The sequence below is a fragment of the Drosophila miranda genome, chromosome XR (assembly GCF_003369915.1).
Source record: "Drosophila miranda strain MSH22 chromosome XR, D.miranda_PacBio2.1, whole genome shotgun sequence".
Lineage (NCBI taxonomy): Eukaryota > Metazoa > Arthropoda > Insecta > Diptera > Drosophilidae > Drosophila > Drosophila miranda.
Genome location: NC_046674.1, coordinates 19767038 through 19792007, shown reverse-complemented (window position 1 = coordinate 19792007; position 24970 = coordinate 19767038). Strand labels below are relative to the sequence as shown.

Here is a 24970-nt window from a genome sequence, read left to right as displayed (position 1 = left end):
GGGAAAGGCAACACCCGACAGTCGTCGGTCGACAGGCACTCTTCTTGCGGTGGTTGATAGCTGGCAATAGCCGTTCCATTTGATTCCATTTCGCCGTCGCCTTTTTTTGTTTTTTTTGTTTTTGGAATCGTACTGGAGTGCCAGACACAGACACCTATTCAAATTAATCCCTGGTAAGCCCAGCAGAAGCAGAAACGTCAGCAGCATCCATCCTTCCTTCCATCCATCCGCCAAGGTGGATGGACAAGTGCAGCGCTTTTTCGGGGGAGGCTGGCGGTGACACAACCCTTGGTCCGTTTCCCTTCTTCTTCTTCTTTCTTCTCCATGTCAAATAACGGTTATTATGGCGCATTATGCCAATTGAGCGAGGACTTTAAAAAAGGGGCTTCCCGGCGATTACCAAACCCCCGATGACAATGGAAAAATTACCAATTATTCCATTCCGCACATGCTCGAAACTCGAAAAAGGAGCAAAATTCCACGCAGGAAAAGTTTTAATCACACTTTGGCACACGCTCCTCTCATTTACCTCCTCCTCCACACTCCTGTTCCTGTTTTCTTAATTTGCGTACAAATTATTTGTCAGAGGGTACAGCTGTGCCCAAAAGTTAAGCAACCAAAAACTCACATCACAGGCTGACAAAAAAAGTCTTTCCACTTTGACATTTCCTTGGGCTTATTCAATTATTTTTGTTTCTTTCTCCTGTTCGGGTGTATCCCTCCCAGGGATCTCTTATGATTGAATGTTCGAGTCTAGAAGAACTCGGTTCGGAATTCGAGGCAAAGGGCAATTTCTTTTTATTTCGGGTCGAAAACTTTCTTTAATGTTAAATTGAAAAATTTTCGAGGGATTATTGAAGTTATTATGGAAAGAATGGGATGTATATTCGCCCTAGAGGCGGTCACACCCACACACATCGAGGGTCAATGGAGACAGTTTTTCAAGGAGTAGGAGAAAAAACTCTGTGTAAATGAGTGAAAGGCATTTTAAAGATGTTTACAGAAGTCTCATTGATGGTTTTTAAAGGATGGTGGGCTTTTATATAGAGAAAAACCAATTTGTCGCATATTTATAATAATTAAAATAATTTACAAATATAATTAAATAAATAGCAACTAAAAATTATCAATTAAGAAGAAACTCACGAAAAAAAAAATTAAATAAGTTTAAAAAAATATATATAAATAAACTAATGAAAATTAAATTACAAAATATATATAAATAAATTCATGATAATTAAGTTTACAAAAAATGCAAATAAATTTAAAAAAATAAGTAAAATATATATAAATATTACATTAATCAGCTTTTAGGTCTTAAATGGAATTTAATGGAATGGAATCCAATAATTATGAAATAGTTAAATTATTCCCGAAAACGTTTTTGTTTTTGCGACTAAAATCATTAAAAATATTATTTTTTAGGAAGTATTTAAAAAAAATATAAATATTATTTGATCAACTTTCAAGTCTTAAATCTAATTTAATAATAAATTCAAATCATAAAAAAAACAAACAGTAATTATTAAATAAAACCCGAAAATATATTTAAATATTTCTGCCATTAATTTGGTACCAAGAAAGAAAATATTAAAATTTAATTGGAAACATTAAAAATATGTTTTCATATTTAAAATTTAAATTTCATAATTAATATAAAAAATTCAAATTTCATGCATAAAACTTAAATTTCATAAAAAAAATATTTTAATTTCATATTTAAAACTTAAATTTCATATTTAAATTTATAATTTCATATTAAAAATTTAAAATTTCATAATTAAAAGAGATAAAATTAAAATTTCATTTATAAAACTTAAATTTTCGTATTTAAAAAAACTAAAATTGCATATTTAAAATTTCAATTTCATATTTAAATTTAAAATTTCATATTTAAAATTGAAAATTTCATATTAAAAATTGCAATTTCATTTTTAAATTCAAAATTTCATTTATAAAATTTTAATTTCATATTTAAATAAAATATTATTCCCACCCAAATTAGTGGCGTGCTCCATGAGGCCTGCCCTCTGAAGATGGAGAAAGATATATCACGATTCCGTCTCCGGCGGAGTGTGGCGTATCGCGGATCATCACCAGCGAAGGCATCGAGGCCCCGGCAAAGGTCACAGATGGTCTCCAAGGAGTCTGTCGAGTCCATGCCATTTTTCTCTCACTGCAAGAAGCTACCAAAGAACGAAAGGACGAAAGAGCCCCTACACAAAAGACGAAAATAAACCATCTAGTGGCACTTGATGTAGCTCAATTTGAGCGAAGGTTGGAGGCCCTATTCGCTATTATTTTGAGCATTCTGACATGTGCAGGAGCCCCGCCTTTGAGCCACCCTAGGCTGCTCCATCGGGTTTGATTGACTAACCCTCGCAGAACTGACAAGTCCTTGGACCACCTCATCGCAGTCAAATTATGTCAAAAATGAAACATTTTCTTCGCCACAGCCACTGCTCCGTCCACTGACTGATAGATGGATGTCCCCCACACACACACACACACACAAATGTTTCGGACCGCCAATGGTCGAAAGTGAGTGAAAAAAGTTGAATACAAAACCCAAAAATTGTGTATAAATATTTAGCTGCAAGCTATTTGCACTTCATGCTTGACATGCCACAACAACAGAAACAACAATTTGCTTTTAAAATATGTTAATACCATTTTACCGAACCAAAGTGGCCGGGGGGGCGGTTGGGGCGGTTGGGGTTGGGGTGCCTGTCAAGTTTTTAGCTGGCCAAAAAATACCTAAGCTCAAATATTTCCCTGCCTGGGTTGTATTTTTGTTTCATTTTGCACTGGAAATAGTTTGGGCAACAACACGGGGAAAAAAAAAATTTGTTTTCAGAAAATAAATCAAATTGCTTATCAAAGAGATGATTTAGTGGTTGCCAAAGGGGGGGTGGGGGGCGGTTCGGGAAGGGTTTGGCCTTTCTAGGGGGTGGGGGTGCTGGCTCAACTTGGCTCAACTTTAATAATTGCTCAAGTTGTGGCCTTTTATGGTCCACAGCCATAAGTCAATATAAAATGGCAAGAAACTGAAGTTTGAGTGGCCCCCCCCCCCCCTCTGGCCCACCCCCACCCCCCCTCTCAGGTGTAACGCATCGTATTGTTATTATCTCTTGTGAAAATTTACGAGATCAAAAATTAGAAATGCCCTCGGGCTGAGATGCGGAGGAGCTGCTCAAGAAATTGTTGCAGAAAATAATTTTATGGCTAGCCAAGGGTTGGGCCCTCACCACCCCCCCAACCACCCTCTATTAGGGGTTGACGAGGCGGAGAGGTTTCAAGTTCTCTGGCCCCAAAAGTAATCTATAACCGCATCAGGCTGGGGGGTGGGGGCCACGGACCAGGGTGTGGCCTGGGTCCTACATCCTTGCGGGCTTTTGCACGCTTCAACTGGCAAATTGTCCATTTATTATGCGGCAACGCCTTTTGCACTCTCCACACTGAAATGAAGTGCCCGTGCCGGTGCCCGTGCCGAAGCCCCCTCCCCCGAAAAAAAAGAGTGCAAGGCATTAAGACAAGCTGTCTGTGGGGCTCCGCTTGGGGGGAGGCGGGGGGGTGCGGGTGCGGCCTGCACTTAAGGTGCAGCATTAGCCGCACACTTTCGGCCCAAAAGAACTGGTAGGGCGAACTCTAGCTCTAGTTTCGCCGGAAGTTGCACAATTAGAAGAGCCAGTCAAAGTTTTTGGTCGGATCTGCCTTTACGGCTACTTGGGCCCCCCCCCCCCTACCACCCCTCCAGGACAGCCGGCAGTCTGTGAAACATCAGAAGGAGGCAGCAGCTCCTCTGTCGATATGCATAAAAACGTTGCTGCCTGCCATTACATAAGATATTAGTTGAGACAGGTCAAGGATGAACAGGAACCTCCCGCTGCTGGAAAATCCTTCCTGGACATTGAAAAATTAGAAATATTCCACCTGACAGGTGGGTGGGTGCCCCAGTGGATGCCCCAGTGGGTGCCCCAATGGGTGCCTCAGTGGATGCCACAGTGGGTGGCCCAGTGGGTGGCCCTGTGCGGTCAGCTGTTTTGCATTAAGTCGGAATTATGCTGGAAACAATTTTCTGCTGTTTTGGTTTTTTTTTTATTTTTTTTTCTTCTCCGCGCGTTTTTCTGTTTTCTTATTGAGCAGATGGTTTCGGGATAAATTATGGTGGCAGGAAATGAGGTCAAAGCGAGCAGGATGCGCACAAAAAAATTGAACCAAATTGAACGGGCGAAAAGCTTTACAGAGTAGTATCCCAAATTGCACGGGAATTGGCCGGAGAAAAGTAGGAATTTATCAAATGTCGGGTAGGTTGGGGTCGGGACTTTGTAGCTCGAATTTTAACTACGGAACTGGAGACCACCAAATCTTGTCGGACTTTTAGAAATATATACAATGTACATACATGTTTCAAAAATTGTAAACAAAATTTCCATCCTATAGAAAATTGATTAAATTATGTGAAAAAACTATTTTTCTTTGGGAAATGGCCATGGAAAAGCTCTAAAACAGCATTAAAGGTTACACATTTGTATCTTTCAAATCCTTCAAAAATTAAGTTAGATTAGATCTCATTCGCATTTTTTCTTCGAATTTGGCAAAATAAATATTTTCTAAAAATCAAAGACCTCGTTTTAGAGACTTTTAGAGCATTTTTATAAATTTATACATTTTATTTTATATATCTGAAAAAATTGATAACTTGAATAGGTATAATATGATAATAGATATAATATAATAATAGATAATAGATGTAACACGACCTTGCATATGGTTTTTGATTTGCGACCACTCAATGGATTTACCTGAAAATAAATCAAGAAAAAGTTTAAGTTTTTTTAAACCATTTTTCGAGCTTTAAGGGCTTACAAATATACTTTTTTTTAGTCAATTCTTTTCTTTTCATATTTTACTTCATTAGCGGCTTGGATTTCCAAGAAAACCAGATAAATTTAAAAAAAAAATTGTCTTATAAAAGAGAGCGGTACATTTATATTGTTTTTTTTTTTGTTTTGTTTTTTTATTCTTAATTTATTATGTAATTTTTATTTGATTATAAAATATTATCATAGATACAATTATGTTGGTTTTTTTTTACAGTTAGGGAAACTTTTTTAATAGTCACATGAAAAATTTACGATGATTAAAAAAAAAGGTCAAAGAACTTTTAGGGGGATATTATTTGGTTCAATAAATTAATTTATAAATCAACCCAATTTTAAATATTTTATTTTATTTTTGTATTTATTAGTATTTAAAATTTTTATTTATTATTATTGGCTATTTTTATTTATTATTATTTATTTTATATATTTTATTATAATTTATTTTTTTTATTTTTTGTATTATTTATTTTTTGTATTATTTTTTATTATTTATATAATTAATTTATAATATAATTTATCTATAATGATAATTATAAATATTTGGGATATTATTTGGTTCAATAAATTAATTAATAAATCAACCCAATTTTATATATTTTATTTTATTTTTTTATTTATAATTATTTGTTATTTTTAATTATTATTATTTATTTTATATATTTTATATTAATTTATATACTTAATTTATAATATAATAATAATTTTATTTTATATAAAACCTGTTAATATGCCTGTCTTCACATTTCTTTTGAATTAAATAATTAATCGTATGTGTGCCCTTTTTTTTAATTTTAACAATAGACAATTCCACAAAGGGTCCTTTATTTATTTAAATAAAAATAATAAATGGAGATTTGCCTGGAGTGAAAGAATGAAAATAATCAAAGGGGAATTATGCCACGAATTGCAATCCAGCAACCATATTTGATAAATTAGCCATTTTTTCTTTTAGCCACAGCTAATCCAGTGCTTCGTCCTTAGGTATCCTTGTGCTCTTCGGAGGTCACTTTGCGCCTTACTCGCTTGAAATTCATTGAATGCACATTTAATTTACTAAATAATGCCCGAAAAGGGGGCCCAAAGCCGAAATGTGAGGCCTGCTTAAAATGTATATATGCCCGGTCCGATGCCCGGTCCGATGCCCGGTCCGAGGCCATTACTGGGGACTGCCAAATGCCTTTCGGCCGATGTCCAGTTAACGCTTCAATGGTGGCAAATGGCTAAATTCGGGCGCATAAAGTGAATTGTTTTACGGGCAGGGCGAAAGTCTTTTCCTTTTTTTTGAAAAACGAGTTAAACACGTGTCGCAAATGGTAGGGTTGCCTCCACACCCCCACCACCCCCCTCGATCTATACGCTCTGCAATCTCCTTTGGTGCCAGTGAATGTTGAATTGTGTGGGTTCTTCATATGTTTGATGGTCCTGAGAGCCTTCATAGATTATGGATGAGTTTCATAATGAGCCAATTTATACAAGTGTTCCTTCCACATGTGTGTGTGTGTGTGTGTGTGTGTGTATGGCCTTCATCAACGATTCCAACATGGACTGTCCAAAGTACTTAATGCTTGGCTCTCTTCTCTTCTATTTCTTCTTTCTTTTTTTTTTTTGGTAGTGATATATGAAACCCCCAAGAAGCTGCTGGCCAAAATGCCATTTGTTTAAAGGAGCAGCAGAGCAGCAGAGCGGCAGAGCGGCAGAGCGGCAGAACCATCCTCGGCAACTTCACAGCTTCCATTTGAATGCGCACATGTCGAGGGCGAGTGAGCAACACATGGCCCCAAGGAGCTACTGGCACTGGTGTGGACAGCAGCTGTTGCTCCGCCTGCGCTGGTTATCCTGCTTGAGTGCACGCGCCAGGTGACAAACTCGAACTTTTCCTCCAGCAGCTGTCGCCTCACATTTTTTTTTTTTTTTGGGGGGCTCGCAGCAGTAAACAAGTCGCCTGAAACTGGAGATTGGAGACAGTTGGTGGGGGCTCTGGGCTTCGATTTGATTGTGTTCATTAACTGGTTCTGGTTCGGGTTCTGGCCATGCCAGCCGCTCACGAAATGTCAAAGCTTTTGGCCTATTGGTCCCGCGGCAGGTGCCTCTCGCTCTGCGGCTAACCTAGAAAAGGAGACCTAATGCCCCCCCGTCCCCGCCCCCGCCCCGTACTCCATTCAGGTTTCTTTTTGGCTTTTGTGAAAGGCACCGGTCGTCGCTTGGGGATTAGTTACACTTGTGCTCCATTTAAATGGCAAAGCGACTAAATTATGCGAAATTCTTTCTTTCGAGCCAAAATAGAAAGTGAAAGACCCGCAAAAAAGTACACGAAATTATTGCAATCAAAGTCGGTTGCGCCGCCCTTTCCCTGGGTGAATGTCGCCCGATCTAGGCCTTGGGAAAAGTTGGGGCTGGGCCCCCCCAGCCGTTTAGCCGTTCGAAGGTGGAAAATGGGAAAGGAATCCGAGTATCCCTTTCTATAATCAATCAAGGGGCCACTGCCTATGCTTCATTAGCATATAGAAATATCTGCCTATATATTGTTATGGCCATTGTTCCGCCTGCCAGGGATATGGCCAATCTCAGTGCACACGAGCGTTTCGGCCTGCGTTCACATCAAAGCCCAACCGAAATGCTGCTAATAGCAACCTTTTCATAAACTTTTTGATGTAAGAGAGACCTTTTTTTTGTTTCTAAAACTCATTAAAATACCAAAAGTAACGAAACGAAATCAAAAAAAGATAAACCCGCACGACAGAAGTAGATCCCAGGCAGGATGGGGGGTGGGGGGTTCCTGGAAGCAGCGACAGCAACAAAAAAATCAGCTCCCACAGAGGCACAAGGAATGCCGCTTCTCGTGTGGGTCCCCCCCGCCACAAGGGGGCATTGATTACCAGTGTGTGTGCCAGTTCGGGGGCAGAGCGGCGGAATGGCAAACAAATTATTACAAGTGCAGTTGGAAAATATGTGGCGGCCACTTATCAACGTAATCAACAGCAAATACCTGGACACGCCTGAGTGCAGCCAGTGGCCGTGGCGGTCCGCCTTTGTGCCAAAGGAAGCCCATTGACAGCACCCTACGAGTGCGAGGGCCACAGAGGAGGGACCCTCCCTCCACTCCCATAGCCCGGTTGCGCGGGCAAAAAAAGCCAAGACATAGACGAAGCCGTCGCCGTCGCCGTCGCCGCCATGTCACACAGAGAGTACTGTGGGGTCTCCAAACCAGAAGTGAGTTGTTGCCTGGGACCGGGACTGGGACCGAAGCTCCCATCTGATTCGATTCGATTCGATTCGATTCCTTTGGTGCTCTGTCAAATGTTTTGGCTTAATGATGGCATTGATGGATGGATCACACGTAAGCGGCAGTCATTTAGTAATTTATCTCAAGCCATTTCGAATTAATAGACTCTTTCGCCTGTTTTCCTTTGATTCCCAGATTTTGATCTGGCAATTTTTGTTGTCAAATTATGAAAATTTATGAGTGAGTCGACGAGGGCTCGCCACTGTGAGAGTCCGTCTAATTAAGGCTGCTTTCAGCGGGCTTTCTCGAGTGCAGTTTCAAGCTCGATTAAGTTCTTAATTAGCCGCAGTTTAGTTAATTGGTTGACTGACTCCTCGGCCCATATGCAGATCCCATGTCGTGTGTGGAGCCGAGGGGTTCACTGGCCCGCCGGGGTCAAAGTACTCTCTCTCTCTCTCTCTCTTTGGAACCTTTTTGCCGATCACTTTTATGACGCCTTGCCAGACCACATCTGGGCGCAATCTCCCATGCAAATTCCTCAAAGCTCTTTCAATATTTAACCCAAAAAAGTATTTGCACAAAAAACTGCAGCCCGACCGAGAGGCACACGAACAAAATTCGCGCTCTGACACTGACAAGTCGTGTGAAGCACACCTGCAAGAGTCAAGCACAGAGCGGGACGGACCGCAAACCGAAACCAGATCGCCGGGGAACATGGAGCATGGAGCATGGAGCATGCAGCATGGGGCTTGGGGCATGGGGCATGAGGCATGAGGCATGGCATTGCATTGCATTGCATTTCGGTGCACCGAAACATGTTGCAAAATGCTGTCCGCTCAGCTGTGCGTCGTGGCCTTAAAATGAGTGCAACACATTGGCTTCCTTCGGCTGCGGGGACGCCCCTCCACAGCCACAACCTGCTTCTCCTGAGACCGGGGCTGGCAAAGCGCCAAACTAGCAAACTTGAGCCACACTGAACGAAAATAGTTGCCACCTGTATTCTATACCCTAAAAACCATACAAAAATATATTTATTTGTATATAAATAATAAAAAATAATTAATAAATAAAATAAATACCACAATAAATACATTCATTGAGTAAATTAAATACGGAGATAGCTCGAATCATATATTTTTTTGAAGTGAATTATACGAATTAATTAATTATTTATTCTTAAGATTTTATTTTATATTTTTATTTGAATTTTTTTTATGCAAACAACACGAATTAAGTTTTTATTTTTATTTATTCTTTATTCATTTATTTGCCTTATTTTATTTTTTGTATTAGTTATTTAAATTTAATTTTAGTTTCAATATATTTTTGTATTAATTTATTTTAATTTTTTTTAATGAATTTTTTGTTTTGCAACGAACACGAATTAATAATATAGTTGAATTTGTTTATTTATTTGTATTTTTTTTATTTATTTAAGTTTAAAAGTAAATTTTATTCTAATTTTAGTATCGTTTTGTATTAATTTATGCTTATTGTGTTTTAGGGAATTGTTTTTTATGCAAAAAACACGAATTAATTATTTATTTTTATTTATTAATTATTTATTTATTTTCTTTTTATTCTGTTGTTATTTTTATATTTATTTAAATTTAAAAAAAATATTTAAATTTAATTTTAATTGTAACATATTTTTGTATTAACTTATGATTATTTTGTTTTAGGCAATTGTTTTCTTTACAAAGAACACGAATTAATTATTTATTTTTATTAATTTTATATACATTTTTGTATTTATTTTTATTTTTTATTTATTTAAATTTAGTTGTAAAATTTTTTTTATTAATTTAAAGTAGGTATTATTCATTTAATTTGTATATATTTATTTAGGCATTTATTGTGTTTTAATCATACATTTTTGTATTTATTATTACTATTTCTTTATTTCTTATTTTTTTAAATATATTTTTGTATTATTTTAAAGTATTTAATATTATTTTTTTAAATTTAATTTAAAAATTAATTTCCATATATTTATTGATGCAAATCTTGTGTGTTTAATTTCGTTGCAGTGTATCCCAAGGGGTCGGTGGAGGGTTGGAGGCTGTTGGGAAAAAATAGAAAAAAAGATAAAAACAAATGTTGCACCGCTTGATTTTCTTGCCTGGGGCCTTTCGCTACTTGAGCACACACACGCGTAAGTGGAACGAGGGCGGCTGCTGCAGTTGCAGTTGCACACAGTCGGGCGCGGGGCGGGGGGGCAGGGGGCAGTGGGAGGTGGAGGCATTGTCCTTAGCCTCACCGCAGGCAACAAAGCGGAGCGTGCACAACAGCACCGGCAACTAGAGAAACCACAGAGACAGACAGAGAGAGAGAGAGAGAGACACGGAGACTTGGACTTGATTGTAACAATGTGGCACACTCAAGATGCGCCAGGTATTTGGCTAAGGCGATAATGCGACAAGGATAACGAGGCATTCGGACCGTGGAGTGCCCCGCCGACAGGGCAGGGCAGGGCAGAGCAGGGCAGGGCAGGACAGGCTTGTTATCATCCAGACTCCTGTCTTGTCCTGCTGCTCCAGGCACTCGTCCATGTCCTCCCTGTTCGTGGTGCGTAATGCGCTCATTACGTGCCGCCATCAACATCGCATCGACATGCCACACCAAGTGACTTAGACTAGCCCCCCCTCTGCCACGCCATCATTTTTGGCTTCGGTTTTGGGGCTTTGTCCAGGGTCCAACACGGCAATGTCATGCCAATTGCATGCCTTTCCCTCCTGCCAGTGCCTCCTTCCACTCCGCTCCTTCGGGGCGTCATTCAGTCGGTGGCTAATTAGAGAACCGCCTTTTGTATTGGTTGATAAAGCAAAAATTCGGCGGTGGGGGGCTGTCGGGTTGTCGCGGGTCTTATGGTTAATGGAATGCTCGATTCATGTCTGGTAAATTGGCGGAATTGTAATGGATTTTCGGGGGTACAACTCCTAGAATTGGGCAAAGATACTGTGTACTGTGTGTAGGGGAGCTGCCTTTGGGGATTAGGGCTTTAAGAGGCTGTGGCTTGCCCTTTAAAGAGGGCGAGGCCGAGACCAGTGGCCCGTTCAGTGGATACCCACGAAATGCAGCCCCTGCTCGACTCCGGCAGGTGTTCCCCCAATGGCAAGCGATCAACGAGACAAAATCAATTTCCCTGCTCAGCAAACGTTTTAAACGCATTTGTACCGACGACAAATTAGTTACGCCAGAAAAAACGAAAAACAAGCAGAAGAAAGAAAAGTCAACTGCAGCTGCAGGAAAAGCCACTGGCTGCGAGACTGCAGCCACAAATACTCTACGCCCAAGACTCTGTAGAACTCTGGAGTGTCTTTCCTGGGCAGCGATGGCACTCTGTTGCGGTGTTAGGGTATCAATTGTGTCAGGGCCAATGGCCAGAACGGGAACAGCGACAGATTGCGTGGGGGACGACGCTTCAAATGTAGATTACAAGGTTAACAGAGGGGCCGGGGGGGGCGCAGAGAGGCGAAAGAGTGACAGGAAGTGCGCTAACTCAATTGGTCTCTTGGCAAACGCCGCATTATGGGTCACTAAGCCGCCTAGTGGCCATTGTCAGACCTTGGCTTTGTCACTGCTCTCCGCCCCCCTCTCTGGTGTGGGACAACAAGTGCATTCCCTGATTGACATGCAACACGCGTTCGGGGCCCCTTTTCCTGGGGCAAGCGGTACGCTACGTACGGGGCATGCAACGCACCGTTGTCGCTTGGCTTACTTTATAAAACTTTTCCCCCACCGAAAGAGAGCGACAGAGAGAGAGCGAGAGCTATGTAATTGAAATTACGTGACACTCTGCATATGCACTGGATTTAAATTGAGTTTCCAGCTGGCCGTCGGCGTGTGGGTGTGTGGCACGCGTGTCTTAGTGGTCGGTCTATCTATCTATCTATCTATCTATCTATCTCTGTCTTGTGTTTGGTATTGTCTGCGGCGGAGCCAGTGTGGGCGACATCTCTCCAGAACTTTGACAAGTGCACTCGAGTGGCACATCCGAACACGTGCTCGAAGGCCCATAAAAGAGGAAATAAATTCCAAAACGAAGCCTAATTAGTGGCGAAACAATGCATTTCAGGGGCTTGGGGGGCTCATATGGCAGTAAATCCGATGAAAAATAATCAGGATTAGAAGGATAAGCCTGGGCAACAGATGAGTAATATTTTCATGATTTATAGGAATTTATTTTAAGGAAAATTTAAGAAAAAGGAATTAATTTAAATTATTGAGAATATTTATGCAAAATCAAAAAAAAAAAAAACATAAAAAAGAAAAGAAGAAAAAAAATATTAAGAAAAAAAGAGAAGAAAAAAAATATATTAGAAAAAAAAGAAAAATAAAAAAAAAGAAAAATAAAATAGAAATAAAATAGAAAAGAAGAAAAAAATATTAAGAAAAAAAGAGAATAAAGAAAAAATATTAAAAAAAAAAATTTGTCAGAAGTGCGATTAGAAAATTAATGAGCATTATTTAATGGAATTTATTTTAAGGGAAAAACAATTGAAAAAAAAAACAAATTATTAGAAAACATTTTATATTAGTAATGTTATTATTATTAGAAAAAATATTTTGAAGGAAGGAATTAATATCAAATATTGAGAATATTTATAGAAAATCAAAAAAAGCATAAAATAAAAAAAAAAGAAAAAACAGAAGAAAAAAGAAGAAAAAAGGAAAAAAAAGGAAGGAAAAAATAGAAAAAAAAGATTTGTTAAAAGTGGGATTCGAAAATTAATCAGTATTAGAAGGATAGATTTGGGCAATAGAGAAATAATATTTTCATTTTTTACAGGAATTTATTTTAAGGAAAAAACACTTGAAAAAAAAGAATTATTAGATAAAATATTTTGCAGGAAAGAAATATTTTAAAATATTGAGAATATTTATAAAAAAAATCGAAAGAAGCATAAAATAGAAAATAAAATAGAAAAAAAGATTTGTCAGAAGTGGGATTCGAACCCACGCCCTCAGAGAGGACCAGAACGCTCATTGCACAACACACCCTTCTGGGAAGGGCAAGAGTTTTGGGTATAGCTCTTGAGTCTGGCGCCTTAGACCGCTCGGCCATCCTGACACATGCGGAGAGAGCGGCCCGTGTTCGGGCTTCTGGCAGCGGGCTATTTATAGATAGGCAAAACATATTCGAGTGGGTGGACGCAGAGACGCACAGACGCACCGAAGGTGATAAAAGCTTGATAAAAGACGGTGTCATTGGTGTGTGGTGTGTGTGTGGTGTTGCTGTGTTGGTTGCCATGTGGTTAAGTGCTGCAGTGTTGCCATTTCATGCTTGGCTAAATCGTTGCTAAATCGTAACCTGAGCACCGTTTCCGCCAGGGCAATCAAAACCGAATTGAAGCTGGCGATGCCTCGGTGTTCGGTGTTGCCCGGGGGCCTCATCATAAAAATCACACAAACCGCAGCCCCACACTGCCAAACGTGGGCACACAGACACACAGTCACACACACAATTGATGCGCCACGAGTTCAAGTCAATTGCAGAGCCCGCAGGCTTCGGAGAGCGCGTGTCGTGCCCCTTGTTCCTCCCCCGACCCTTGCCAATGCGGCGGCGGTGCTGAAACCACAAGCCTTAACCCCCTGCCAGCTGCTGTGATGTATTTGTCAGCTTCGAAAAAAAATCAAATAAGGAATAATCGCCAAGGGCGCAACGAAACGACCTCAGAAATACCGTTTATATATTTTTTAAAATTTTTTTTTTTAATTTTATATGTGCATTTCATAATAATGTATATTTTATTTTATTATTATATTTTACATACATTCTTTTTTTTATTAATAACAATTAACTGTAATTATTAAAATAACCTTTATAATGGGTTGAATTTAGCATTTTTTTATGGTTTTATTCCCATTTTTTAATTATTTATTTATTTATTTTTTTGTATTAAATGAATATATTTTTTTTTATCTATTTTTTTTTAATAATGCACAATTAACTGTACTGTAGTTATTCAAATTAATTTTTATTTTATTATTTTATTTTTTTGTTGTTTTTTTGTTATTGTTATTTTGTTATTTTTTATTGTTTTTTCCGCCTTTTTTATTTATTGTTTTAATTTTTAAATGAATATATACTTTTTATTTTTATTTACTTTTTTTTTAAATTAGTATATAATTTTAACATAATTTTGTATTGCTTTATTCCCCTTTTTTTATTTATTTATTTAATTTATTTTTTAAATTAATATAAATTTTTATTTACTTTTTTAAATAATACACAATTAACTTTAGTGTAGTTATTCAAATAAATTTTTATTTTATATTTTTATTTTTTATTTTATTTTATTACTTTTTTTTTTATTTCCTTATTTTTTATTTAGTAGTTATTAAAACTACTTTTATAGGGGGTTGAATTTACCACAATTTTTTATTGTTTTATTTATTTATATAAGTTTTTAAAATTTTTTAAAATGAATATATATTTCTTATTTTTTTTTATTTTTAATAATAAAAATTAACTGTACTGTAGTTTGTAAAACAACTTTTATAATCCTTGAATTTAACATAATTTTATATTTTTCTTACTCCCATTTTTATGTATTTATTTTTTTTTTTTTTTCAATGAATATATGCATTTATTTGCTAATTTATTCTTATTGATTAGCTCCGAATTCTGTGTTTATTTAGTGAAGCGGATAAACAGTTCTCTGCTTTCCCAATCCTAGGCTGTAGATTTATGTTTAAAGATATTTTCGTATACATTTGAGAACTGAGAAACATATCTATGTGCACGCTCCTGTTTAATGGGTATCAAAATATACATTACAGAAAGTATCCCCCGGAGGAGGAGTGTGGGCAGGAGGAGGCTATCAAATGCAGCCTCACTTCCACAGGAGGCGGTGGCAGTGGCAGTGGCAGTGGCTGTGGCATTGCCAGACGTCGTTGATGATGCTGGACGGAGACTGAGGACTGAGACAGAGGCTGTGTGTGTTTGTGGCTGGCATGGCATTGAAATCGAAATCGAAATCGACAACCAGACACTTCAAACGCATGCAAAACGCATCGAAACAATGAGATTTACGTGCTTCCCAGCTGTTATGGACTGCAATCGGATACATGTTCAGAGTGACGGGCAGGGAGGGGGATGGAGAGGGGAGGGGGGGACGGCAAGAGTTGAGTGCCGTATTATTACAATGCGAAAGAGATCTGCCTGTGGGCCCCCGGGGGGTAGGCAAATGGATTTTGGTCTCCCTCCCCGCTCCCACTCTTCTCTTTCTGCATGTTAAACGGTAATGACAGCCATAAGCTTTGCCCATGTCGGTCTCTGGCCAGTCTCTGGTCGGTCTCTGGTATCTGCTTGGGCAGCCAAGCCGAAAAGTTTGTTGTGTTAATTTTCAATGCATAAAATTCATTGGCCCGGTCTAGACTGCGTCTCGAGTCGAGTGTCAGTCCCGGGCCCAGGCCCAGGCCCAGGCCATGCCTGGCGGGGCGTCAGCTTTCAATCGAGTGCCCCCCCCCCCGAGTGACCAGAGACCAAAAGAGTCTCCCGTCTGTTGTCTGTTGCATTGTCCCATACGTCTTCCGTAATTGTAATCCATACTGTGCTCTGCCTTTGGCATATAATTGTTTAAATATCGTAGCACTTGAAAATAAAGAAAAGAAAAGACAAAAAACTCCAAGACTTGGGCTCGTCCGGGATTTGAACCCGGGACCTCCCGCACCCTAAGCGGAAATCATACCCCTAGACCAACGAGCCGAGTATCGAATGGCGGCCAAAAGACGGAAGATTATGGGTTTTGGAGGTGATCTCCGAACAGCATTCATGGGCTTAATGTAAATGTCCTCAATTAGCTGTTAATGGCTCTGCCTCCCCTGCCCCCTGCCCCCTGCCCCCCCCAGCACTTGACCCAGCATATGCAGAATCTCCCTGTCCCAGAGATTAGATCGTATTCGGGGTGGGATCTGGTTTGCCTTCTGTCACTGATTGTAATCCCGGCCGCGAGCTCGTTAACATTATTTGTTGTGGTCTCTTTTCGCAAAGTGCATTGGTCTTTGGGCGGAGTGCAGGGGCGCAGGGGTGCAGGGGTTGACCCGCATCCAATCTGCGTCTTTTGGCTGCCCTTTAAAGTCTCCCCGTGCACCCCTGGATTGGTTTTTTTTACAACTATTTGATCAAATGCTTAGGCAACATCAAAAGGCTCTTCTAAACGCGTATGGTCAAGCACACACAGGCAAACAGGCAACCTTCGGTGGCAGGCAACATTCGGTGGCAAGTTCCGTGAGTTGATGGCTTCATTAGGGGTTGTTCCAGGGGTCAGGGGCCCGCACGGAAAAATGTTTCATGTCTCAATTCGGGCTTGCATAAAAAACGGCACTTCAAGTGGTTGATTTTACGCTCCTGACGGGTTGGCGGCTGTTGGCGGCACCCCCTGCTGTTGCCATTTGTTACGTCACAGCTGTTATGATTTCAAACCGGCCCGTAAGTGTTCCCCTAATTAATATTGCACGAAATCCTCAATCTCTATAAGTGGCAAAGGCCTTGGGGGCCGCGATTCGCTGCCACTCATTAGAAGAAAAGCTCTGTCGCAATTTCACTCTTCAATGGATCGGGTTTTACCGGGGAGGGGAGTGGGGGTGGATCTTCCGCAGGTCACTGGGGTATACATCATCATTAATGGCCTGCCAGGGATCTGTCGGGGGTAGATTCAACCCTTGCCAAATTCCAAAACCTCAAAGATCTCTTCTCTGCTCGCATTCCTGGCCACCAAAGTTGCCACAACCGTGTCTTACACGTTGCACAACCGAACAACCGAACAACAGACGACTGCCAGTCAGCAAAGGCCCACAATCTATAAAGTACAATCACTTTCGGCCACAATACCAAAGCAGACAGGGGACGGGGCGGCTGGAGAAGGGACAGAGACGGGCTGGGGACGGGCTGGAACGCCAGGGGACGGACTGGGGACGGGCTGGGGACGGAATAGGATGCTTGGGGACGGGCCTGGACGGGCTGGGACGGGCTGAGGCGGGTGGAGACGGGACAGGGACGGCCTGGGACGCTTGGAGAAGGCCTGGGGACGGCCTGGGACGCTTGGGGACTGCCTGGAACGGGCCAGGGAAGGCAGTCTGCCCTTTAAATCATGCTCGGAATCTCCCAGAAAACGTGGCTAGATCTCTACGGTGTTTCCCTGCACAATTTTCTATACACACACACAGGATGGATGGCTGGCTGGCTGGCTGGATGGCTGGTTGGCTGGCTGGCTGGCTGGCTGGCTGGCTGGTAATTATGGGTTCGAAAAATCTACACCAGCATCGGGGCTTGATGATCGACATTGGTGGCTGTTGGAAATATATGGCCAAAACCTGATGAAAGGCCAGTTTACTCATCCTCATCGCCCCATCGCCCCATCGCCGCATCGCCTGGTCGTGCATTAATTTTAGCACAAGTTTTGTTCCCTTTTTCTTGGGGACACGCCCACTAAAGTGGCATGCCGCCATGGTTATGTAAACAGCCAGAAGAGGCAGGAGACGGGAGGCGGGAGGCCCCAAGGAGGCCCCAAGGAGGCAGCAGCACGAAAAGGTGCATTGATAAAGGCCACAGCCGGCGTTGCCAGGCGTTGATGATGATGACGATGCCACACATCACTAGAGGGCAAAGGTTGCCAGGGCGAGTGTGCAGGCGGGAGGCTGGGAGGGGGTTTCTCGGCAAGTGTTAATGTTGCAATCACTTTTGAAAGCCATAGAGTGGCGTGTGGAGGAGCGGCTCTCTGGGTGGCTTACGGCGGGTATCCGTAGATGATTGGCGGCGTCTAAGCAGGAGATATGGCCAAGGATCTGGCAACTTGGGGCACATATCCCGTAGCGCACATATCAAATGTAAAGTCCAGCCAAAATCCCACGAAAACCCCGACACAAATGAGGAGCCAAGGACTCCCCCCCCCCCCCCCCCACACACACACAAACCCGAGCATAAAATGGCCAAAAAGCTTAACTCTCATAATGCCAATGGGGAGGGGGGCTGCATGAATTGGTGGGGCAGGGGGTGGCCAGGGAGGGGCCTGCTGCCAAATGGCTTTATGTGCGTCAGTAAATTTACACCTCGTAATCGAGATGAGTGGACACAGGACACACACACAAGAGGAAGGACGAAGGACGAAGGACCCCGAGCAGCTGTTGTCCAAGATTAGTCCCTGGCAAAAAATCTGTCGCACAAATTTTCATTTTTATGAGCCCCAGAGCCCCGGCATTAAGGGCTCCGGCATTTGTTTGGCTTTGTGTGTAGTGGGGATTGTGCCCCCTTGCCACCTCTTGGTTGCCAATTATATAATAACAGCGACAGCAGGAACCCAGAGACAGCGGCGAACATCATCAGTCAGGGATTGGGAGCCCCCGCGCCCACTGCCCCTGGACTATGGGGATACCTGGGGAGAGCCAACACATCCGCAAGGGGCAGCATCGGCATCGGCAGCAACAGCATTAACTGATTTGCATTTCAATCTTGGCGGCGGCGGCGGCGGCAGCGTCGGCATGTGTTTAGTTTTGGCTCAAAGAAAGAAAGAAAAAAAAGAGGAAACCTGTTTCCTGCGGGGGAGAGTGGGGGGAGAAGCTCCAACAGCAGCTGCTGCTGCCACTGCGGACAGCGGACGGCGGGACAACAACAACACTTGCTGCCAAGTGAGATCTCGACCCCTCGCCGACTTCTTACGAGTTTGCCTTGCTTTCCGTTGCACCGTGACTTAAAATGCAAATGAAAATGCAATCATTGTTGAATCTCGTACAGCGCCAGAGCTGCCACAGCCGCCGCCACAACAGTTGTGGCACATACCCTCTCCACGAAGCGTAGTCCCCCGGCCAGGGGGCGAGAAGGGTATTTTGTGCCTCGCCTTGGGGCAGCGGGCACTCGGTGGCTGCCCTGGCTGTTGTTGCGATCGCCAGTCAAGCATCCCTGCGGCAACAACTATGAGCATGTTTGCTATGCCCAGTCGAGGCAACAGGCAACAAGCAACATCAGACTCCGTTTCAGGAAGCTTCCAAGCCTCGAGATACACAATTTTTGATAATATTTAAACAGGCGACGGAGGCAGCAGCAGCAGCAGCGGCAGCAGGAGTGTCGGAGGCAGCAACATCCATGTTGAGGGAGGCCAGATTGTGGCTGCAACTTCTTGGGATGCCTGGGATGCTGTGTGATAAATTCCTGGCATGAATCGAATGCAATACAAGACTTTTCTATCAAACAACATGAAAATTAGATCGCTGTTGCCGTTGTAATGCTGTCATAAGGCGGTGGGGCGGGGGACGGGGACGGGGAAGGGGCAACAACTGCCAGCAGATTTTCCTGCCTCTTGTACAGCAGATTACGAGGTTGATCAATGGCCTACCATTAGTGAGAGGGGGGGAGGGGGAACGGCCATGATGGCTGGAAAACCAGGAAGAATTTACCGATTTATACGAACTTTGACTCAATCCAGGCTCCCACAGAGGCCTTGCCCCAAACCCAAACCCAAAACCCAATCGCCAGGCATCAAGGTCAAGCCCCACTCCATTCCCCTGTCCGTTCTGCCGGCAGGACCTAATTGGCAACGCCTTTTGCCACTGCCACTGCCACTGCAAGTGACAGGAAACTTTCAGGCCAAGCGGCAGCACCGGCAAACTAATTAGCCTTAAAATAAAATCAACGAAAAAAAACGCAAAAAAAAAAAAGATGTTTTTTCCAAGGAAATGATACAATTTCGCGCGCTTGAAAATCAGCCCGTGGAGCAGGGACTGGGGGGGACAGAAGAGGCAAAAAAACACACACACACACACACACAACTGAAAAAACAAAATTTTAATTTAAAGGAGAATAGCAGGAGAAAAAAGAACCACAGGAAAAAAATAAGAAACAAACGTATGTCCGGCCGAAGAGCTAGAGATGGGCCACAGCCACAGAAACAGCCACGGGATGGGGGCGATGATGGGGGACTTTATCCGATATATATCTCCATCACAAGGCGATAGATTGGGGTTTGGGGATATATCTTTAATACTGAAATCTGGGGGACATCGCTCTCAATTTCCAACATTTTCTTTGCAAGCCAATATAATAAATAAATATTAAAAATAAAAGAAAAAAACTTAAGCATAAATAGAAAAAAAACATACTTTTTTTAATCTAATTTTGTTTTTAATTATATTTAGAAAAATGAACATGAATCATCATACCGATCATTATTAAATTATTATTAAAATTAAGATAACATTTTTAAGGTGACTAATTATGATAATAATGGAAAATATAATAAAATAAATAAATATAAGATAATAGAAGAAAAAAAAACTTAGAGTTAAATAGAAAAAGAAAATGTTTTCTTTTTATATCTAATATTTTAAGCACCTAACAAACTTAAGTAATAAAAAAAATAAAAAAAATAGCATAACATAGTAAAAAAAAATACAAAATAAATTGAACAAAATAAAATTATTTTTAAATCTAATATTATAATCACATTAAAAAAATTGTTGAAATACAAAAAATAATAAATAAAATAGATAATATAATAATTAATATATATAAAACAAATAGAAAAAATATATATAATTTTTGTTTTAATCTAATATTATTTATAATTTAATATATTCAAATAAGGATAGGCATGTCTCAATTGGAAATTTATCTAGATGATTCAATAAAAATAATAGTTCAATAATTAAATAATTATTAAACTAAGAAACCATTTTTATGGTGATTAATACAAAAAAATTATGATAAAATGATGATAAATAACTGATAGAATAAAAAAAAACTAAATAAATAAAATAGATATTATAATATAAGAGATAAATATTAAGCAAATAGAACAAAAAACCTAAAGATAAATAGAAAAAAAACCATATTTCTTTTTAAAATATAATTTAATAGTCCCATACAAATATTGTTCAAATAAAAAAAGAAAATAAAGAAAATAGCTAACATAATGAAATAAATATATATAAAAATATGAAATATAAAAAAACCTTTTTCTTTTTAAAACTAATATTATAACAATTATATTCAAATAAAGATTATCAATAGTCCCTAAAGTATTATTAAATAAAGGTGATATTTTTATGGTGACTAGTAACGCGCCTAAAAAATGGAGTTCTAGTGCTGGGAGGGATCCAAGAAACAAGTACCGAAAAGTACTGCCTGTGTACGTGTCAATGAATCTTTCTCCTTTAATCGGGTTTGGTGGGAGAGGTGACCTAGTCAGTGGCACCATCTCTAGATCCCCAGCCAAGTGGCAATTCATGCTTATCCGCATCCTGCAGAAATAGCAGCCGCATCGGCAGCGGGCAGGGCAGGGCAGGGGGACTACATCCTAAATCCCCATCCTCGTCAAGGCCGTTCCAAAGCACACACACAAAGACACACAGAAAGGGAGGGGTGGGGGGAGGTGAGAGAGTAAGTAAGAGATAGCCGCAGAGCTGATGTGAAGGCCTCTACTGGGTCTCCAGAGTCTCCATCAAGCTAAAAGTCTCCTGCCCGCGCGCCCCAGCACCACATCCATCCTCCTCTCGTTGTCATCGTCATCGTCATCATCCCCGTAGCCGTCGTCGTCGTCGTCGTCGTTGTAGTTGTCTGCGTTTGTCGTTTATCTTGGCTTCATTATCGCTTCATTAATTGCTAATTAACCATGTTCTACATGGCCGCCAGTTGCCGGTTCCCAGTTCCCAGTTCCCAGTTTTATAAAATGTGCAAGGCGTGGAAGATATAACCAACACGGGCATTGGGGAGCAGCTGGAGCTGGAGCTGGAGCGGAGCTGGAGCCACTTTGCTTGGCCTTTTTGTAAGTGCAAATAAGTCGAAATCATGCCAAGTGAACGCGCCCCGCGCTTTATCGCGCTTTAATCTAATGCAATTTGTAAATGGAAACGAAAGCGGGCCACAAAGGATGCCACTAGCCCGGCTCTGCCCCGCTCCAGCAGGGGTCGGGGTCGGGGTCGGGGTACTTGTAAATTAAAGCAAATATTTTGCTTATTTATTTCGGTTCTTAGAATGGTTGCTGCCCCTGCCCCCCCCGCCTGCCCATGTTCACTGTCGACTAGCCGCAGGCCAATTAATTAATTTATTAAAGCAAATAAACAAAAGTACAAGGCAGCCCGAGAAGAAAGAGCACAACCAAAAGAAAGGCAAGCAAAGCAAAGCAAAATCAAAGCGCATATCAAATGAGTTGGGCCTATCACAAAAAAAGAAAGCAAAAAAAAAGGGCGAGACAGAGATGGAAAGTGATAAGTACCCGGCGCACTCTCGAAGCATCTCTATTAAAGGGTAATCCAATGGGGTTACCCAGTGCTCGCAGAGCTGTAACGGGCATGACTTGTGATCTGTCAAGGATCCGATGAGCCCCGCGAAAGGCCACTGAAATTTGTATCTTTGCACCTGGATTTATACAAGAGATTTGAGCCGCGAGTGGAAATTGCACAAGAGAATGCTTTTTCGCTAATATTTTGGCATTCCTATGAAATTATTTGAGTTATATATATTTTATTTTGAATATTTAAAAAAATATATTTCATATTTAAAAAAATATATTTCCTATTTAATAAAAATATATTTCATATTTAAAAAAATGTTTAAATATTTTATAATTAAATTTTTTTAATTATTTATTAATTATTTATATATTTATTTAAATTTAAATACATTAAACATATTTCATATTTAAAAAAATAAAACATATATTTTATATTTAAATAAAATTTATTTTATATGTAAAAAATACATTTTATATGTAAAATAAATATATTTCATATTTTAAAACAAATATACTATATTTTTTATTAAAATTAAATCTTCATTTCATTAATGAAGATATGTATTTCATATTTAAAATAAATATTTGAGCTATATATATTTCATATTTAATATTAAATATATTTTATGTTTGAAAAAGAATTTATTAAATTAATTACAGAAATCAAAAATATATTTTATATTTAAAAAATTATATGTCATATGTAAAATAATATATATTTTTTAATTAAAATACCAATATTAATATTAAATATATTTCATTAATAAAAAAATGTATTTCATATGTAAAGAAAACTTATTATTTAAATTAAATATATTTCCTACAAAAAGGAATTCTATTGGGCATTAATATGAAAATATTTGAACTTCAATTATATGTATATTTTATACTAAATATATTTAATATTTTTAAAAACATATTTCGTATTTAAAACAAATATTTCATATTTCAAAATATATATATGTAATAATTTCATATGTAAATATTTCAAATAAAAATATATTTAAATAAATATATTTCATATTAAAATTAAATATTAATTTCATGAATAAAAAAAAAATTACTTCGTACTTAAAATATATATATTTCTTATTTAAATTAAATAAAATTCCCACAAAAGGCAATGCCATTTCATTTCATTTAAATATTTTTCTATTTTAGAACCGAATATTCCATTTAAATGTGGGTGTATTTCTGATTGATTTTTGTACCTTTTCTCTAAAATCTCCACCGATCCTGCTGGCCATTATCTCTCAAAGAATGCCCGCCAAGGCGTGTCATGGCGATTAAAGTGCCATCTAGCTACCGAAATAATTTCAGTTTTGAGCCAAAGTCAAAGAAAAAATCCCTCATCCTTCCAGCTCCACCTTCACCTCTGGCCACTTTCTCTCTGTCTCTCTGTGTGTGTGTGTGTGTATTTGTTGACTTGTTAAGACCACGTAAATAGGCGAAAAAGGATTTTCCACTTGAGGAGTGCCAGGCTGCAGCCAGAAAAAGAGCATTGGTTGGGTGGGGGGTGGTGGGGTGCTGGGCACGGCCTCTCTTTTGAGAGCTGCTCTTCCAGTTGGCTGCCTTGGGGGGGTGGCGGTGGTGCGAACTTGTTGGCGCCAAGCCGCAAAAGGAGCCCGGCACGACATCGGGTTAAGAGATTAACAAACAAGGAGCCAAGGAGCCAAGCAGCAGCCGCCGTCAAGTCATCGTGGACGCGGAATGGTAGCCAAGTCAAGTGATGTGAAGGCAGGGCTGTCGTGGAAAGTGACCAAGGTCTGGTCTGGGCAGGGGCAGGGGCACGGGCAGGGGCAGGGACCCCGGCACGGGCACGTTTAATTAAATCAAAGTTAATTAATGCTAACGTATTCATAAACAGGGTCATCAAACACCCAAAAACCTCGCCGAGACGCTGCCCAAGAACATCGCTGGGTTGTGCTGGTCTGCTCCTTTTCTGCTCCTTTCTCTTGTATAATTATGTAATATTTTTGCCTGCTGAATATGCAACAACAGTCACCGCAAGGAGTTGCTGTCAGTAACAGGAAACAGTCGACGAACAGGAGCAGAAAACCAGAGGGCTGAAGGGGCTGAAGGTAGCCGAAAGGAGCCGAAAGGACCTTCTGCCTTCTATTATTGGCAGCGCGTTCCGTTTGGTAATTATTCCAAAAAGGCTTAACGAAACTTTTTGACTTTGTGCAATTAAAAATACATTTTTCAAATATTTATATACACAAATACAAATTTGTGTCAACGTCTCGAGCATTGATAGAGGGGGCGGGGGGGTTATTATCAAGGAATTTAATTACAAGTTGGGGCCTGTTGCCAGGGCAGATCCTGGGGGCCTTAAGCTGTAAGGATTTGCCCTGGAAATGCCATATGAAATGCATTCCCAAATGCAGACGCCCTCCACTGGCGTTGATTTTCATATTTTGACACGAACTACGAATCATTTGGGATTTATTTTCGTGTGCGCCGCGCGGGCCACTCTTAAATATTTCAACAATGGACGGCACGCAGTGCCATTAAAAATCATGAAATATGAAAAACATAATCCCATAGACAAGTATATTTTAAGCTTAATTATCGACAGGGAAAAAACACCCCGAAGGCCCCCCCGAAGCCCCCCGAAGCCCCCACCGAAG

At 40.2% G+C, this 24970-nt stretch overlaps 2 non-coding genes across 2 annotated transcripts; both read right to left on the bottom strand.

Moving 5' to 3' along the window:
- Positions 1-13047: 13047 nt before the first annotated feature.
- Trnal-caa lies at positions 13048-13183 on the bottom strand. The gene is made up of 2 exons: positions 13146-13183; positions 13048-13092 (listed from the first exon to the last, which is right to left on the bottom strand). It is a non-coding gene; the product is annotated as a tRNA-Leu (tRNA).
- A 2568-nt stretch (positions 13184-15751) lies between these two features.
- Positions 15752-15823, bottom strand: Trnap-agg. The gene has a single exon. It is a non-coding gene; the product is annotated as a tRNA-Pro (tRNA).
- Positions 15824-24970: the final 9147 nt, after the last annotated feature.